The sequence below is a fragment of the Protopterus annectens genome, chromosome 10.part0 (genome assembly GCF_019279795.1).
Source record: "Protopterus annectens isolate FY-2018-M chromosome 10.part0, PAN1.0, whole genome shotgun sequence".
Classification (NCBI taxonomy): domain Eukaryota; kingdom Metazoa; phylum Chordata; order Ceratodontiformes; family Protopteridae; genus Protopterus; species Protopterus annectens.
Genome location: NC_056744.1, coordinates 780,803,014 through 780,823,225, shown reverse-complemented (window position 1 = coordinate 780,823,225; position 20,212 = coordinate 780,803,014). Strand labels below are relative to the sequence as shown.

The 20,212-nt window shown below is 36.6% G+C and overlaps 1 protein-coding gene across 1 annotated transcript in view; it reads left to right on the top strand.

The window, feature by feature from the left end:
• LOC122814203 (interleukin-31 receptor subunit alpha-like) overlaps positions 1 to 20,212 on the top strand; it is a 247,493-nt gene that overhangs the window by 18,920 nt on the left and 208,361 nt on the right. The gene's annotated exons all lie outside the window — the stretch shown is intronic.

Genomic DNA, 20,212 nt, shown 5'->3' with positions numbered 1-20,212 from the left:
AATGGAGGAGGTGAAGAAGGAGTTAAATAGAGAGGCTATTTCAAGGTCGGTTTTGCTGGTATCTGGAAAAGGGTTGTTTTTAGTACCAGGTCTGAGGAAAGAGTTGATGGAATTCCAGAATTGTTTGAGGTTTCTAGCATGGTTTTCTTGGAGTTGAATGTAATAAGTTTGTTTGTCTTTAATGATTTGTTTCTTGCAAAGGTTTCTTAGCTGCTTGTATTTGAGGAGTGGTTCAGGTTCTTTATGTTTATTGTAGGTTTTCCAGGTTTTATCTCTAAGGAGCATTAGCTTTTTAGTATCTTTGGTGAGCCAGGGGGAGGTTTTAGTTTTAAGTCTTATAGTTCTGGTAGGGGCTAGGGAGTTAAGGACTGTTAAGAATGTAGAATTGAAATGGAGGATGGCTTCGTCTAGTGGTAGAAGTTTTAAAGGGTTCCAATTGATTTGTTTAAGTGAGTCAGAGAAGGAAGTGGGGTTGAAGTTTGAGAGGTTTCGAGTGTGAGTGTAGAGGTGGGAGTGGGGGGGGGATGAAGTAGCTCATATGGCAAATGCAGGTAGGTGGTCTCCTAGAGGGTCTGAGGAGGTGTCAGATTTTATGACTTTGTTTGGATGAGAAACGAGAATCCAATCGAGTATGGAGCCTGGAGGATTGGCTTTGTTGGGTCTGGTAATGGAGTTAATGAGTTGGGTGAATTTAAATAGGTTGATGGTGATTGAGGGATTTGGGTTTGAGATTTTGTTCCAGTCTATATTTACATCACCTAAAATAAAGGTTTCAATACTAATATTAGAGGAAGTCCAGGATAAGATGTCCTCCAGAGTATTAGTATTGTTGCCTGGCGGAATGTAAAGACAGATGATGCAGATACTTTTATGGTCGTTCATTTTTAGTATGCCGATTACAAGTTCAGTGATATTGAATGATGGGATAGGGTTAGGGTAGGGAGTAATGGACAGGAGGCTGGAGTAGATTAAAGCAACGCCTCCACCTCTTTTATTAGGTCGGTCGGATCGTAGAGAATGGAATCCTGGGGGTAGGAATTCTGAGTCATGAATGTGAGGTTTTAACCAGGTTTCAGTGATGGCTGCTATATCAGGTGAGTTATGATAGAGCCAAGCATGGAAGTGGGATAGTTTATTTTTTAGGCTTTGGGCATTGATGGTAAGGAATTTGAGTTGTTTGCTAGAGCATTTTTTGTGGTGATCAGGGGAGATTGTGGGCTGAAAGGTGGGGCCTGGGTTGGGGTGGATGTCTCCTGCTAAGTGAATGGATATGGGAAGAGTAGGGTTCTGAATAGTTTTATAATTGGAATGAGGTGGGTGGTGGAGATGTGGTTTGTATTTAAACCTGTTTGAGGTTGGAAAAAGCTTAGTTTTTCTGAAGAGTAATGGGTAGGAAGGAATTAAAGAAGTGGATATGTTGTGGTAGTGAGATATAGGGTGATGTTGGGGAATAAATGGGGGAGGAATTAGGTGGATATGAGTATAGCAAGAGATGTGGTATAGGGGAATGAGTAGGAAAAGGAAGCAAAATGGTAGAATGAGTTTGGGAGGAAGGGGTAGCATGATGGAATAGATAGAAAGGTAAGTAGAGGTATTTGGGAGGTTGAGCAACAAATTAGGGGGCGTGGTTTTGGATAGGAAGGGGAGGGCTTAGGAGTTTGGATTGGTTGGAGGAAAAAGGGGTGGGAGAAATGGGGCAGAATAAAACTAGATGTACTGGGGCGGGTAGGAATTTGGGGCAGGGTAGGGGAGCGGAGTGAGCCCGCTGGGCGAACGGAGTGGGTAGAGCCAGGAATGCAGGTTGAGAGCAGAAAACCTATCAGAGGACTGATTGAGAAATATGGCAGGTAAGTACAGGGGACAGGGGATAAGCAGAGAGGGGAGAGCTGTAATGTATAAAGAAAAGTATAGGGGCACCCAAAAAAGGGAAGGTAAGGCGTTTAAGGTATATAGGAGAAAAGGGAACGACAGAATGTAAGAAGTAGAGGATAGTGGAGGGAGGGAGCCACCTTGTGGTCAGGTGCTATAGTGCACCCGTATATCCCCTAAGGCAGATCCCAAAACAGGGCTAGGTCAAAGAAAGAAAGGGAACAGAGGGGAAATGAGAAAAGAAAAATAGTAAATAAGTAGGCTGCTGGATTCCCTGATAGGGGAGCTTACTGAACACCTAGTCAGCTTTTAAGTATCTATAGCAACACAGGGGTTTAGTAGCAGAAGTACATACTTTCTTAACACCTTCTAGAGAAAAGGCTTAGTTTCTAGTCCCAATACAAGGGTTGAAGTCTTGGAGTTTAGTATGCTGTAGTTTGGGTGTAGGCTATCCAGCCAGGAATTAGACGCAGTTTTGGAAACACAATACTTATATCATGCTATCAAACAACAACAAAAAAAAAAACACAGCAAAGTGGTCATATGAGTTACACTCTGCCACTGACTGTAGATAATGTACTCTCTAGACTGTGTAAGTACAGAGAGACAGGAGAATTGAATCCAGCAATTATGGACTACTGGCTGTGAGTATTTCTCTCTCAGTGTTATCTCAGTGTAGAGAAGGCTTGTAATGCATGTAGTGTTACTATACACCTCAACAGCTTTCATATATTGCATATATTTTCAGAAGAACATCAATATATAAAGAATGGTGATGTCATCCACTCATATGTGCACTGTCAAAATTGTAAAATAACATCTCATGTCATGCATGTGATTCAGCCAGTGTTCTGTAACTTGTGATCTTAGGTAGTGTGTTCTGATCCAGCCATTACTCCTTAGACTCACTTGTGTCACTATGTCTGTGAATGTGTAGGTAGGTAACAATGTTGTCAGCCTGCTATCTGCTGTGTACATCTATGGATGGGGATTCCTATTACAGTGGCTTCTGCTCCTTTTTCACACAGAAATGCTTTCTTCATCTTTCCCATGAGTAATACTAAGGCTTTTCTTGTGGCATTAGAGCATGATACTATGTTCTGTATGCTTGTGATTTAGTAAGGCATATTTTCAAATCCATGATTATACGCACATTGTGCCTGATTGCCATACTCCCATCACAGTGACTACTGTATTACACATCATGTGTGCCTGGGTATACATAGTAGCAGGCAACACTGTCTGAGAAACACACATATAGCAACACTATTTTAAAGAAATGACTGGCACACATCTCCCTTGCAGCAAGAAAATGATGTCACAGCTCTAAAGACTAAAATATTTCATACTTGTAGCACCAGTGGCACTGTGATGCATTCATTCTTTCCAAAACTATGTATGTAGCTTCTGTAGTCACATAGGCAGGTGTTCAAAACCAACATTGGCTAACTGTATGCATTACCTCTCCTAATGTTGTTATGCATGAAGGACATCCACAAGTGTTATAATGTGTACAATTACAGTGGGAGAAACCACCCCCAGCCCTTCAATCTCATGCAAATTGCAACACAATCATTTGATGTAATGACTTCACTTAGGTGGAGTCTCAATGACTTGTTAAGACTTACAGGTGAATGTGAATCATACACATGTTTGTAGTCAGTGAGCTTACATATCTTGCTGTTCAATTCCAATCAAAGGTAACATTCTATGACTATATTGAAATTACACAAACAACACTGCATGAAGTTATTATTCACAATTTTTATTTGTTATTAATGCAAATATGTATTTGTGTTGTTTACATGCTGTTATGGCAGGGTTCACTATAATGTCTTGAGAGTATGCCTGGTATAATCATATATTACATGCACTCCTTTTTCAGAGACCTTAGAGTACTGCAGTGTCATCAGATATATGTTTTCATTTGTCACTTGTATATTTTGATTGTTATTATATTACTGTTTATGATGCATATGTATATAAAGCATGCTTGTCTAACACATGCTAATGTAATGTACCTCCCTATTTATGGTTGTGCAATGCAAATGTTAAAACATGTCCCTTTTGGCTGTGCATGACACAGCTGATGCATGACTCATGCCTTGTTCATATAGGCTGTAGAGGAGGATACAGCAATACAGTCAGTTATCACACATACATTCCTGGTACATACACATCATACCCAGTAACTGCACCTTATGCAAATGGCCCCTAATGTATCTACTGTCCTTGTTACCAGTTATCTCAGCTTGGCATTTTATCAACATTAATATCGTATTTACTTTATTTTGTTATAATACTGCATTGTGCCCCTCTCATATCTATTGTTAGCATGTATTTTTCTAATTTATGTACATGGGTAAACAATTTAAACAGGATTATTTATTATTACCATCAATATGGACATCTTCCTATTGAAAATGTTTCTTTCTCAGATCATCATATTTGAATGTATTAAATGATCACGTATTTCCATTTATCCTCCCCTCATAATTAACCATACACTGTTCACATTGTATTCCATTTAAATTATCTCAGTTGTATGTTCCCTGCATCTGCATGCTTAAAATCACTTGCCTTTGCTTCATATAAGCTGTCCACATGTGCTCTTGTAATATGTTTGCCTACAAGCAAGTATTTTTTGTACATTGTGTGCTCATGCTTCCTGCACTGTTTCAGTGCCACCGACACTATTGCTGGCCATGAAACGGTGCTTGGAACCATGTAAGCATGATGAGCAGCATGCATATTCAATATGCATCATCAAGTTCATGAAACAAACAACTGTTAATGTAGGCCAGGGCATGTCTTCCTCCAGTACATGAAGGCACTGGTACCACCACTTATATTTGAGAACATCCTAACATCACACAACAGTAACAGTTATACTTCAACATAACAACACTAAAAGCCATTATTTGTGTTATCAGATAATGCCATGTCACCTCACTCCAAGAAAGTAAACTGGAGAGCATTAATTTTATAAGTTAAATGCTATAGTGTTAGCTATAGTGGTATCATGCTTATCTTTGAATAGTGCTTGAATATTATGAAATAATATGGTTACTCTAAGAAGTCATGAACTGGTGATATAATTTTAATGCTGTTGTGTACTACAACATGAGTAGGTATGAACACCACTAAAGTAAATAGAGTTAAATTCATTGCTATGTACAGCAGATAAAAAAATCGATAAGCATGTTCTCACTAGCTTGAGGTGACCAGGCAAAACCCCGATTCACAGACAATATATAGAAATATATATTAATACACTAGGAGCACCTCACATATGGAACATATTTTTTACAGCCAAAATAATAATACCAAGGCCTGGAAAAAATCAATACCCAGAAGTCTTTATTGGACGAACCAAAAAATCCACATGGTTTTTGCTTCATTACAAAAGATCACATGATCTTTCAGAATTTTTTTCCAAAATCAGCATAACCTTTGCATGAAGAATACAGAATGTACCTTAGGGACTGGATGAAAGCTACTCAGTTAGATTTAGTCATAATTCATTACACCAATTTTGTGATTAATTGTGATTGTTTCAAACATGTACTTCCCATTAGTTTAGTAATTTTAATGTCATTCTGTAAGGAAATGACTGTTATAGTGATATTGAGCTTTCTCAGTAGAAATAGCTGCCGAATGATAAATTAATACCTCATGTGAATCCATAAAAGCCTCAATTACACATCTATTGTGCTGGTTATACTAGTAATCCTTTTTTGCCATGTAACAAGCATAATTATTTTGATTTCCACCTGTAAGGATTGGTGCTACAATATTTTCTTCTATATAAATGATATATGACCACTTTAGAGAATATTATGGAAAATTAGAGTTAAAACCTTGGAGAAAAAGATTCCTATTTTATTCATAAAAATTGTAGCAAAACTAAATAGAACTGTTGCACTGTTTGCTTTTATATTTGGTAATAACCCTTTTCACCATTTCTTTGGTAATCAAGGGCATTCAAAGACTGAAATATTCATTTTTGCCATGGTAAGTCAACAATAGTTTCCCTGCAGTTCCCAAATGCTTGTGAAAAGATAGCTACTGTCTCAGATTCTATAGTTGCCTGCCTGCTTGCCTTTGTATTTTAATTGGCACAGAACATTGTCAACTGCTATATCACTTTTGTCATAATTAAAGAAAACTTTTTTGGCCTTGGCATTATTTACAGGGGTGTTTCATATGTTGATTTATTGAGGTAATCTGTCTCTTGTAGCTGTTTTATTGCCCTACTTATCTATGTCTTTAGGTCAACCGATTGATATACTTTATATATATTTTGTTAACAATTTTTTGTTTGGCAATAGCAATATTGCATGAAAGTTTTCTACTTCTAAATGGGTATGGGAAATTATCATTTATAGTTTTGTCAATGCTCTCATGAAATATTGACCAGAGCTCCTGGGAAGAGGTATATTACTGAGGGTTCTAGTAGATGGATATAATATTTTCACAATCTTCATCATAAATTGTTTAAAAAACTTACCAAACAGGTATGTACTGCTCGGGGAAAATATATTTGTCTTGATAGCCTTTAGTGTATGAATTCCAAAATGGAGGTATGCCAACACAGCATATTACATCTAAAATCTTATTACATATTAGAAATGTGAACAGTTTGTTAAAGCCCAGATGGTCAGAATCTGTGGCAAATGAACATCACAAGATCCATGAGAGTATTTTAATGTTGAATTAGTTTGAGGAACATTAAGATGTTTTCACAAACATGGAAACAGTGAGTTTAGAACTACAAGTTAGTTTATTCATGTCTCCAGAATTATGAACAGAAAAATATGATTTAGACTCACATAAGTTTTCATGTAAAAATGCTTCCCCAAATCTGTAAAAATCTCATAGCTCGTTAACATCAAATATCTTTGTATAATATAGACTTTCAAAACATATTTAACAATAACAGTGTTTTTATATATATATATATATATATATATATATATATATATACTTTATACATTTTAAACCATATACATGGATAGTTTTAATTGCAATGAAAAACTCTTTGCAGATAACAATAAGAACTGTCTGCAATCTTCCCTTGAAAAGGAATATAACAAGAACTATCTGCAATCTTCACTTAGCCAGCAAGGTCAATATTCAGTGGAAGATTCTTTGTTTCTGCTTTTCTGAAATGTATGCATAAATGAAATACCATTTCTTAGTTAGCAAGGTCAACATTCAATGAAAGATTCTTTGTTTCTGCTTTTCTAAGATGTATGCATAAATTAAGCATAATTTCTAGGCCTGTTTTATTCTTTACACCTGCCTAATGCCTAATAACTACTGTACAATGAAATATCCTGATCTATACCCTGTTTCTAGAAACCAGATAAATATAGCACATCACAGGATTGACTTATAGGTAGGGGAATACTTATTAAACCAACGTATTGAGATGGAAACTTACCAGTTTCTTTTCAACTGTAATCCTATAATACCTATGATTTTCAGTATCCCTAAAATCCACAAAGATTCACTATGACCCCATTTAGACTAATAATTTCTGCTACTGGGTATAAGACCTACCCATTAGCCGTGTTCATCAACACATGGACTAAACATGTGTACAAGGTCATACCTCACCTCATAAAGGATTCTTGAGACTTCTTAGGTCATTTGAAGAACCATGTTTGGAAAGAAAATCAAATTTTTCTAACTATAGATAGATAAGACCTTTTCACTGTTATACCCAAAAATAAGGGTTTAGAATATTCCACTATAGTCTGATGCACTGGTCTAACATTTAAAATGATAAGATCAACCTCATTTTGGAACATATGTCTTTAATTTTTAGAACACAATTGCATTTACTTTGAAGGGGATTTTTTCAGCAAATAAGAGTTGTGGCTATTGGAGCATCCTATGCTCCTCGTTTTGTCAATTTGGTGCTTTTGGGTTGGGAAAAACAGTTTGTATTTGACAGCCACTTTGCAAACAGATTGCATTGACATGTAAGATTTTTGGATGATGTATTTGTCTTATGGGATGGCGAAGCTAAGGAAATCCACACCTATACAGACTACCTGAACAGGACCACTAATTTTTTTTCAATTCACTTACTTATGGAATAAAGAAAGAATACATTGTTTAGACACAGTCACTTCACACACCCACAGGTTTCAAATCAAATATTTACAGGAAACAAACATTTTGTAATTCCTATTTACAGATTACAAGTTGCGACCCTATATGACAGAAAAAGAGTCTAGTAAAGGGACAAGCAATCAGGGTGGCTCATATGACATCACATAGGGAGGATGTCTGGGATGAGTTAACCAAGTCAAAGGAAATGTTTTTAGCAAGGGGGTATACAGAACACCTTTTGGACAGTTTGTTGTCATACGTGTATAATGAAGGGTAATAGGTATAAATCCCTTTTGGGTCCTGATATAACTAACACATCAGGACAAGACAAGCATAAATATGAAAGGGTATTAGTAGTTAAATACAATTAATTTTGTAAGGAAATCAAAGAGATTAAAAAAAAATTAAAACCAACCCTGAATTATATTCATTAGTGGGGCCTAAACTGGTATTTATTTCAACAACTGCCCCAGATTTCAAGAGATTGATGGAAAATAAACATGCTTCCCTTTCTAAGATTTCCAAGGGCACTATTAAATGCGGATGGTGCAGCCAGTGCACATACATTACTAGGAACCAAGTTGTGGTGCTAGGAAATGTAATAAAAACAAAGATCACCTTTCATACTGGTAACTATACATCTCAAAGGGTAGTTTACCTAGCGATGTGCGCAGGATGTCCAGCATTCTATGTTGGAAAAACTGAGTGAGCTCTCAGAACACGTATTTATGTACACACACACGATATTGCCAGCAAGAATGAGAAAAGTGTTCTGTATAGACATTCCAACCAATGTAACAGTTATAGCAAGTTTCACTTTTGCATTTTAGAAAAGATCACACTGGATCCCAGAGGGTGGGACTGGAAGAATTACTTAAAGGAAAACTGCACCCACAGACTCAAAAAACATGTTTATTTCATCATGGTTTGGTGTTTCCTACATTTTAACACCACTCCGGGGCTATTTACAAGTTTTAAATATTTGAATACATAATTTCTGAGTCTGATCATATGGGATCTGGTATCTCGAAGTAATTCTGATTGTTTACTCTACCTCTATGTATCCCACAATCTAGTGCTTGTCTATAAAAAATTACATCACACAGGCCTGTTTCTTCCTAAAGCTCCTGTCACTGCATTGATTTTACATGCATACACTGCTGTCTTTCAATCAGTTAGTTTTAAGTAACATTTCATGCCATTCAATGACTACTTAAAACACAAACAATGCAAGTGCCATAGAACAGACTTTCAAAGTTCTTTTTACTGCTACTTATTTTTAGAATGGCTAAATTGCAGCCTTTTGTGAAGCCTGAATTGTACTAGTTTGACTCATCTCCCACCCCCCTTCACACCTAAGTTTCCTAGCTGTCAAAGTGCTAAGGGTAATTTGAGCTGTTACCTGCTGTGCTTGACAGCTCATAGCAGGAGACTTGACTCATGTACTGTTTCCTTGTTCTATCCTTTACTTTCTGTATGAGTTGGGAAAGGACCAGGGAGCTGTGACATCACAGCATGGGTGGGTTTTAGGACGGTCATGGTGATATCAGTTTTGTGAGGGAATTGGCCAGAAAACTACTTGTATTCATTGGCCTTGATGACATCAATGAATTGGAGATGGCAGCAAGCTTTTACAGGGCAGGATAAAAGTTTTTTGAAAGTGAAACTACCACAATGCACTAAGGTACTGTTCTAGTGGAGAGAAACAGTTGATTTAAAATATTTTAAAATGCTGTATTGTTGTTTATTCATAGCAGGGACAGTAAATAGGGAGAAAAAGGACAGAAGTTGAGCATTTAATAGTAGAATCCCATTGTTATCCTTTAAAGTACGTGAACTGCATTGGCAATTTAAACTGGGGGCTACCTTTCCCTCTGGTCTGAATGACTGTGTGTCAATTACACCTGTTTTAACACTGAAGGCTAATAAATTAAAACGCAAGTTTTTACAAAACTTTTCTTTCATTTGTTATATATTTTTTACGCTATTATTTTTAAACAATAAATGTTTCAATGCACTTTGTTGTGCTGCTTTTTTGTTTGGCAAGGATTATGTGTATCATTGCATATTATTGTGCATTTGTTGTCTGGCCCTTTAAAGAATACTATGGGTCTTATTAATTAATTAACCAACTACCAATGAAGTCTTTTATGCACTATTTAATGGCTCTGTGCTAGGACCATTCTATTCTGATGAAGTATCTTGTATGACATGAAAGCGCTCATTTTATTTTTTCAGGTTGTTTTAATAAATTCATTCTTGTACCATTTCTGGAACCTCATTTGGCATTGATTTTCTTTGATTTTGATGGCATAGGGGCATTGGTTTCTCACTCCTTTCTGAATAATGGCAGCTCAGTGTTTGAAATGTTCTCTCTAATTTCCCTCTTCACCTTTTCTTTAACCCGATGCTAAGTTTCTATGACCTTGTTTCCTCCCTTGCTAATGGTCTTGCCCTGCTTGTATTGGAATTCTGTGTTTCTTTGGACACATTTATCCACAGTTTGCTTTTCCTGGAGTCCTCCACACTGATCATGACTTATTTTATATATATATATATATATATATATATATATATATATACATACACAAAATAACATAAAATATAAGGAATATTCTGAGTATATGCCAGATTGTTTTTATTATTATATTATTTTTTAACACATTGCTGCTTATTCTTTAATATTGGGTTTAGACTTATTGCTGAGTTCAAATCAGGCTTAACATCTGCTCTTAATCATGTGACCTAGCGATTCACTGCTGTTTCATCAGTTTTAAGGCTATTGACCATGTACACCTTAGCAATAACCACCTTCTGGCTTTACCTCCTTTCTCAAAGAGGGAGAGGCCAGTTAGCCCATTCAGTCATCTAGGGTTCATTTGAAAGGAGCTATAGAGTAACACTCTTTAACCTGTACAGGAAGTTTATTCCAGAGAAGGGGAGCATCATTCAGTAAACATACATACAATGCCTCTAATGAGCCTTGGAACATTAAACAGTATTTGTGAAACAGAATAAAAACACATTCCCATATTCATTAAAAAGTGAGGCATACTTAGAATCTTTATAAAAGAGTATAGGAGTTTATGTTCATATATGTAAAACTGCTTGTCCAGGTCTACAGGCCCTATTTTCCAAGTTTTAAAAAATATAGCCTTAAAAACCAACATCACTAATCTCATCCATATCTTCCTACCACCTGTTAAAGGATAAGCTTTATCTTCTATCCCTAAGATCCAAAATTGTACTCTAGATGGGGGGGGGGTAGATTTACCTTTAAGGCCCATCTCGCTGCCTCAGCTACCCTAGACCACAATTCCTTACATATTGCACAAGTCCAGATCATATGAAGATAGTCCTCCTTCTTTACATTTGCATCAGTCACTCTTAATCATTAGTCCTCTATGCTGAAGTAAAAGAGAGTATCTTGCTAGAAATGGACAAGTTTAAATTGTGTAAAAAACAATAATGGAGCTGATTAAAACTGTCCCCATGGGGATATTATAAAACTGCCTCCATGGGGATATTATAAAACTGCCCCCATGGGGATATTATAAAACTGACCCATCAGGATATTATATTTTTCCATTGATCTTCAGTAATGTGCACCTGAAGAGTGGATTTCCATTTATTTCTGACTTCTTCCAAAGCCTGTTTATTAACATGAGTAAGCTGATCATAACACCTAGAAATCAACCTTTTTAAATACTTCCTATCTGAAAACAAATAATCAAACCAGGAGATCTTTGTTGGAGAGGAGTTTCTTAACTTATCCTTTACAATGTTACTACAAACTGATCTCAATTGAAAAAAATGCCATAATCGTGGAGTAAAATTTGGTTTTACTTCCCTACATTGCTATCATGTGAAAAAACACTGGAGCTGCTTTTGTTAATCAAATCCATCCAATATATAAACTCATGCTGGAGCCAGGAAGACCAATAATGATCAATACAGTATCTAGGGGAGGACCGTATCCTCTCCCACATCCATCCACCATCTGCACTTAAGTCTAAAACTAATAGAGTCTTCTGTAGGTTATCCTCCCAACCCCTTAGGGTCCCAGATCATGTTGCTATCCTTACGGGTTAGGATAGTATTGGAGAGATAAGTAACTTCAAGTTCTGGTTAAGCCAAACAGGACTGGGGAGTGCCCAGGCCTGCCAATATGTAGCTAAAACAGCAGCTTTAGCATAACTACAATCCTAGACCCCCATCCTTCTTGCCAATGAATAATTTCTTCTGAGCTACATGGCCAGGGTGAGTTTCCGAGAGAAAAGAGGCAATTATTGTCTGTAACTTTTTAGGATATGACAGTTAGTAAAGTTCTGGAAGGTGCACTGCAGAGAAAATTAATTTAGGAAGACAAAACATCTTTACAGCATTAGATTTTGCCAGAAATGGAGATTAAGTAATTTCCAATGATCAAAAAGAAGCCTAAGGTCATTAAAGAAGGATTCAAGTTTAATTCTAATAATTGAGAAAGGTCATAGGATAAAATAATACCTATGTATTTTTGAGTGGTTTGTACAGGGATTTAGAGATTAGACAACCTTGGAAAAAGTGGCTCTACTTTTCTGGTTCAATGGAAGGAGTGTAGACTTTTTCAGATTTATTTTAAGACTCAGAATATTCCCAAAGTGTTCAAAGGCCCTAAGTATACTGACATTAAACTTTGTTATGGGTCAGGTAGCCAAACAACACTGTCATCTGCAAACTACGATGAAGACGCACGCCAGTGTAGAGGCATTAACTTGAACACCACAATGTGAATAATTCTGCCATAAATAAAACATCATAATTTCTATAACCAGAATAATTAGCAAAGGGGAGAGTGGGCACCCCTACCTAGCTCCTCTACATAGAATAAATGGAGAGGATGCTATATCACTAAGTACCGCTTGTACCATGGGTTCAAAATACAGAATTTTACATATTTCTAGAAAGTCCACCTTAAACCCATATACTTTAAGAGCCGCCCAAAGAAATTCCAAGTTAAGACAATCAAATGCTTTATGAAAATCTATAACAAAAAAGCTGTCATAGGTAAGTTTGCAAACTTTATTCTAGATAGTTGAACCATATTTAACCATAGAAAAATTAATTCTGAGCCTTCTTGTCTACCTTTAACAAAACCTTGTTGTGAGAGATGTATTAAAGAAGGAAGAATCCCCTCCAATCTTTCTTGTGCGAATCTTTGTCTTTGACTGTAGAAGAGAAATAGGCCTAAAATCTTCCACAACTAGATTAGATTTTGTAAGCTTAGGAAGAAGAACTATAATGGCTAGTCAACTATTAGATGGAAAGTAGCCTTTTTCTTTCACAGAGAGTTGAACATTTAATAAAGGCTGTGTAAGGAAATATTTAAAAGACATATACAATTCTGCTGGTGCCTGACACCTTCCTATTAGGTAGCTCCATAATACAAGCTGCTGTTTCTTCTAAAGTAATTGTACAATTTAAAAGAGCAAAGTCAGGATCTTGCAATTATGGCAGTTTAATCTCATTCAAAAAGTATGTAATCATCATATCTTTGGTCTTATTTGATACTCTATAGAGCCATTCATATTACGGACTACTCATTTTATTAATTACGTAAGGGTCATAATAGAGTTTACCTGATTCATCTATAACAGACAGTACAGATACAGATACTTCCCTCTTTCTTTCCATTAGACATTACACTAAAGTTTAGGAGCTGTAATCCCCTTGGCCATGCAAAAAGTTGCCACCTTTCCTATTTCCTCTGAAGATAATTAAACTGCAAGGCTTTACATTCCCTCTTACATTGCAAAATTTGGGCACTAAGATATTTGGTCCCCTTAGAAAATGTTTTATATTCTGCTTCTAATTTTGAAATCCAATTCTCCAGTTGTTGAATTTTTGGTTGAAATAGGGTATTCTGTCTCTTATTTAGGAAACTAGTTTTAATCCAATTAATTCTTTAAAGGACTCCCAGCTAAAGTTATGATGTACCGTATCATTATCTCTGACATGACAAAAATTAACAATATCACCTAGTAAATTAGCTTAAGCTTCAGAAGATTTCAGTAGTAAAATATTGAATTTCCATGGGGTTTTGGGGTGTAGGATGTCTGAATACATAATGTTTGCCTTCATGTAACTGTGATCTGATAAAGCAGATGACCCATATCCAACCTCTACCACTCTTCTTAATCAGAAGTGTAATATGTCCCAGCAAGCCTCCCACTCAGCTCTTTAATTGAAGAGCAAAAAAAAAAAAAATAGCTCTTCACTGTGATAAACTGATACATGTAAGTGGTATACCCCCCTCCCTAGCTCTTCCCTTGAAGACTACAGCCTCTCATTTTAGTTTAAAAAAAAGATTTTTTTACCTTTAAACTGTAGCAAACTTTGTGCTACAATGTAGCAAATAATTGCTACAGTTTAGACCACACAGACAGGGCTACAGTGGTCAGGTTTGACTGCAATTTTTTTAAAAGTCAGTATTGCATGAAAGAGTGATCAGGACTGGCTGATCGTGCCCTCCTACAATTTGCATTCAGGGCAGTTGCCCCTCTTGTCTCACCCTAGCTATGCTACTCCTTTTAATCTATATGAACTGATAAAAATATTGTCAAATCTGCTAGCAGTATTATAGGCATGAGCTTAAAAAGTAACTTTTCTGTCCTCAGGATACAAGGACCTCCACCTAACTACTAGTTGAAGATCTTGATCAAAATATTGAAACTCCTGAGTTACTTTGGGTGTTCTATTCCTTCCTACTGGGAGGTTGTCAATAGTACGATTCAGAACAGAGTTAAAATCTCCTCCCAAAAATAACAGTTTTACCCTTAAATCCTAAAATTGCTTCTTTGAATTTAAGTAAAGGTTATGGGTCATCTTTATTAGGAACATAAAATAATTTATTTATTTATTTCAGTTTGATAACTGGGGAAGTCCACTGGGCCACATAGAGCCTGTTTTCAGTGGAGGCCAGGGGAGAAAAGATCCCATGACAGTTACAGGCAATTAATCTATACAATCAATTTTTCAGAGAAATACAGCAAAAAATACAATGTGAAATCATAAAGTCAATTTTCAGAGAAATACAAACTATGTTACAATAAAATGAATATGATAACATAGTATTTAATACAGACAAATGAGGATACAGGTGAAATAAGTTTTTTTTTTTTGAGACAAAGTTTATGTCAGAGAGAAAGTGGGTGTAGTAGGTGACTGTCCTGAAAGGGTCTAGTTGAGCTGTTGTACTAGGTATGTGAAGTAGTTGTAGCAGAGGTGGTTAAAGTGAGTGGCTAGAGGGAAGTTATGTTGGGGAGTGGAATGGACATATCCATTTTGCAGTAAGATAAGAGGACAAGAGGGATTTAAATTTTGTGTGGTCAGGGGTATTGCGAAGAGTGGGAGGGAGAGAGTTCCATAGTTTAGAAATGGGGCAGAAAAGCAGGAGGTGGCCCGGAGTTCATGAAGGTTTATAGATTTGTAGGAGGTTTTGGTTTTCTGATTTGAGTGAGCGGGTTGGAATGTAGGGGGCTAATGTGGTAGAGAGAGAGAGAGGGGGCAGCTAGAAGGTTTGTGGATGAGCTTGTAGGCATTGGTGAGTTTAAGCTAATGTATGTACATTGGCTACCAGCCAGTGACCATGTGGAGATTTCACAAAGGAGTACAACATTCACCTCATCTACTTGTGTACTAATATAGAAACTCCCCTTTTAGCTTTAGTAAGACAATTATATATTCCCAATCTTTCCATCTTTTGTGATATACAGTAAATCACAGTTTTGTTTCTTGAAAAAGGCAATATCAGCCTTTAATCTTTACCAAAGGTCAATACAGGCTTTCTGTTTCAAATTAGTAGATAGGCCTCTCATTCCAAGAAAGACAAATCACTGTCTGAGGCTGCAAAACAGATCTAGGTGGGTGGGAACCTTTTGTAAGCTTATCAGCTGAGGGCGATGTTGTAGAGCAGTACCTCTCCAGGTGCACAGTAGCAAGTCCACCCTAAACCCTGCCCACCACCCAACACCACCCAACACTCAGTGATGTGTTCGAAAAACAAATGGATATTTATGTTGATGTCTTCACTGGCTGCATGAATATTAATTGGGTATTCAGAGCACTAGCTCAGGGGTCACTGCAATTACCTAATGTTAAAGAAACAGCACTATAACACCAAGTAATATTTTTTTAAAAATTTTTGTGGGGTGCTGTGGCCCTCACACCCCCTGCAAATTAAATATAGCAACTCTGAGATTGCACTACATTGAAGAAAATGGTACATTTCCTGTTCCCCACATTGTACCATGATCTCCATTCAAAACTTTTGAAACTTCAAAGCAACCAAAGTATGCATGATGTCACTGTCAAATCTGCATGACAGTCAATCATGCGTCATTTGCATACAACATCACAGTCATTTGGCATGTCAGTCACACAAGGCGCTCCCACTCATGCGCAGACCAACCAGGGTGGTATTGTTCTGCAACAATACCACAAAATCTTTCTCCATGTTTTTTCTTTCCATTTCCACTAGTGAATCAAATCTGTTACTAGTCGAAAAGGCAGATTGAAAGAGGAGATGTTTTGATTTAGCTCTAAGACATGACTGGTCCGACAAGGGTTTAGGTACAGAAGATGCGTTCTGCTTCTACTGGGGGGTGAGGTGGGATTTACTGTGAGAGAATAGTGTAGGATGGGTAGAACACTTCCCCTTCCTGCCAATCTCATCAAGCTCCACTCCCGAACTCCAGCTTCTTACATTCGAGGAGGATTGCATAACTACAGTATTTACGAAAGCTTCCACTTCCTCCATCGTTTAAAGATAGACAGCTGCCCAGCTTATGTAATATGAAGTGTTGCAGGAAATCTGAGATGACAGGTAGCTCTAATGTCCCTTATTCTCCTAATATAAGGTCCCACGGCTTTCCATTTCTGAAACAAGACACTCTCACTTGTACTCCAGCAAATAGCTACTAGTCCATCACCCAGCTCCCTGTACTTACAAAGTGCAAACTCTCTATCCAAATAATCTAAAAAATGCACAATAATAATTTATTTCTAGATGTTACTCTATGTGCCCTTTCAACAGGCAAGGTTAGGTTTAAGAAACGCCTTAGGTTTCTTTTTAATACATGCTACTGAATCATTACCTGCTTTCCCCTCTGGCAATCCATTAAAATGTAGATTGTTTCTCCTGCTCCTATTCTCCAAATCGCCAAGTTTTAGTTACATATGATGTGTCTTTAAATGGAGATTGCCAATCTGTGTGGGTAGAAGCAGGGATGTTTCTTTCTACTCAGTTAGTTCTGCCTTCTGCTGTTCGAGTTTCTGAGATAGGGATTGCAGCTACTGGTCCTGTTTTAGGCTGGATGCCTTTAAATCTGCAGTATCTGATAACACTGCATATGTGGGAGAAGTTATTATTTGGATTGCAGTGTAAAGAGTGGCCTGCCTGTTGTACTCAGAGGAAGGTGTAGCCACCATGCTGAAAATAATCTGTGAGGCAGGTAAGTTCCAGATGGATGCTGAGCAGTAAAATTAATAAAAGATCGTCTCACTGTTCAAAATGTAAAAGTCCAACAATAAACAGACAGTTAATGTAAACATAGTCATGATCGCATTGATATGGGGATTTTCCCAGGGTTTCTAGGTGCCAAAAATTATGTTAATGTACTGAGGATATTTTCTGCCATAATTAAAGGATTGCCTTCACAGCTCTTTCCCATGCTTGCTCTTTGAAATATATGCTTTAATAAAATTTGGTTAACTCAAGTTCTTTTAACATAGCTATTGTTTGAAAGCCTGAGTTTGTTTAAAAACAGTATTTGGTTTATCAGTCACATGCTTTTTAATTTTGTCCAAAGCAGAAAGTATGGACCAGTTCCTCCTAACACTATCACTAATCTAATTACCTCTCTGTTATAGGTCATAACATGAAATAAATTTGAAACCTCCCATTCGCTTCTCAAATTTCTAGTAAAAACATCTCATTTCAGTAAAGTACTCAGTTAAGTAACCAGCATGAAAGTTAGTCCTTTACTTAAAAGTAACAATTCAGTCTGCATCAAGAGGTAGTCTGAAATATTAACAATCGTATTTGACTCAATTACCTGCTGTTCATTGATTTGTGATGAGTCATACTTTTTTAGAATATAATTCATGGTCATTTGCTTCAGATGGTGATTTGCATCAGAAATAAATGACGTCCTAGAAGATTTTATAAATAGGGGTTATAATGAACAGATTCTAACTATGCAGAAAGATGAAATCTTAGGTGCAAGGAAACTATACCCAATGCTATTTTGTCTAGAAATCCTACCAGTAATTACCAGAAACTGAATAATCAATACATAAATAGTGATGGAAACACATACGCGTGCACACACACACACACACACACACACACACACACACACACACACACACACACACACACACTCACACACACACACACACACACACACACACACACACACACACACACACACACACACACACACACACACACACTGCCCAGATATGCCATGGGGCAATTTGTAACATTACTAAGAAACCACAGAGGAAATCTAGGACATATGATGTAACTTAGCCAGGAACTGAAGTGAAAAGGAAAGTGTGTGAAAGCAATTCTAATTACTGCACCATTGTGCCATGCTCGTAATATAAAAATTTGACCTAACTCATATGATACTATGACTGCATTTTTATATAGTGGCATAGTCTAAAATAAAAGAGGTGTTGCTTTCTAGGCTACATATATTTTACACACACACACACACACACACACGTATATATATATATATATATATATATATATATATATATATATATATATATATAAAATCTGAAACAATAAAACTTAGTATCAAGTTGTCTTTTGTCACTATAAAAACTTTCTTTTTAAATATTTATTAAGGTTGAAGAAAGAGACTAACTGCACACAGACAGTATAGAGATTTTTAAACATTAGCTATAGTGTCTATATATATAGATGAACTCTTTCCATTTTTACTAGCTTTCTATTTTGTCTGCCATTTGAAGAAGCTAACTATAACCGCAATTAGGACATTAGAATTGTTTTTCAGCTAAGTGTATGATGTAAAATGTAGCATGTACAGTTGAATACTGTAGTTTAGGATATTCAGTCACTAGGTTCAGCTTCTTGAGAAATATATTCAAGCTGCTATTGAAACACCTAAAGGTCTCATGACTTTGCTCATGCACCTCAGCTAGCTAATCCCTACTAAATTATCGTTATCCACTCTATACCATCCTGCTTTAAAATAACTACTTGGCCAGTAATCCTCTGTCTTATCTACTCCTCAACCTGACATTGCTATGAAAGTTTACTTTCCCACTCTCTTACATTTACAAAATACTATAGGTCTAAACTTTGTTAGTCTAAACAGTCATTTTGATCTACCGTTGAATGATTTTTCATGTTATTATATTGTCTGTATCATGATTATAATATGTTTGCATGCTGAGTATTCTTATGTATCGTCAGTGTTTTTTGTTTTGTCATTTTTGTGTGCTCAGTCATTGTTTTATCCGCTGCAGGTTCAAACCATTCATTACACTATGTATATATGTATTTATGGGGTGTATATCACAATATCGAAAGCTGGCAAGTTCAAAGCACAAAACGTCAAACTTGCAGCCTCAAAAACTGAAAATATCTAAACGTAAATTGAAGATTGCCATAGAGTGTGGGAAGGGAAGATTTCCCTTTACTGCACTATAGTGCAATCTTGGAGTTGGTATATTTAAGTAGCGGGGCTGCGTAGAGTGGTTTTTGTTTTGTTTTGGGTGTTTAGTGGGGGTTTTTTTGTGTTTGATGTCAGATTTCGAAGTTGCAAGTTCGAAGTTTTGTGATTCGAACTTGTCAGCTTTCAATAATCTGATATAGACCCTATTTATGCTTGTTACTTTCTCTCTGTATCTGTACTTTTTTTCACTCATTCAGACATTCCTGGTAAGCAAAAGCAATAAATAAATAGATAAATAACATAATGCTGATGCTGTATCAACCAAATTGTAGTCTAGCTTTACTTTATTCAGCAATTGCTAAATGGGTTAAGATGCATGAGAACAACTGCCTGAAATCTTGGAGCTTTGATTTGATTAAAATGATCTTACTGAATGTGATGTAGTATGATAACAGAGAAACTAATCCACAGCTTGTTGTTTTAAGCAGTACTGTTGTTGTAAGTTGTACACAGCAAATGATGGGTAC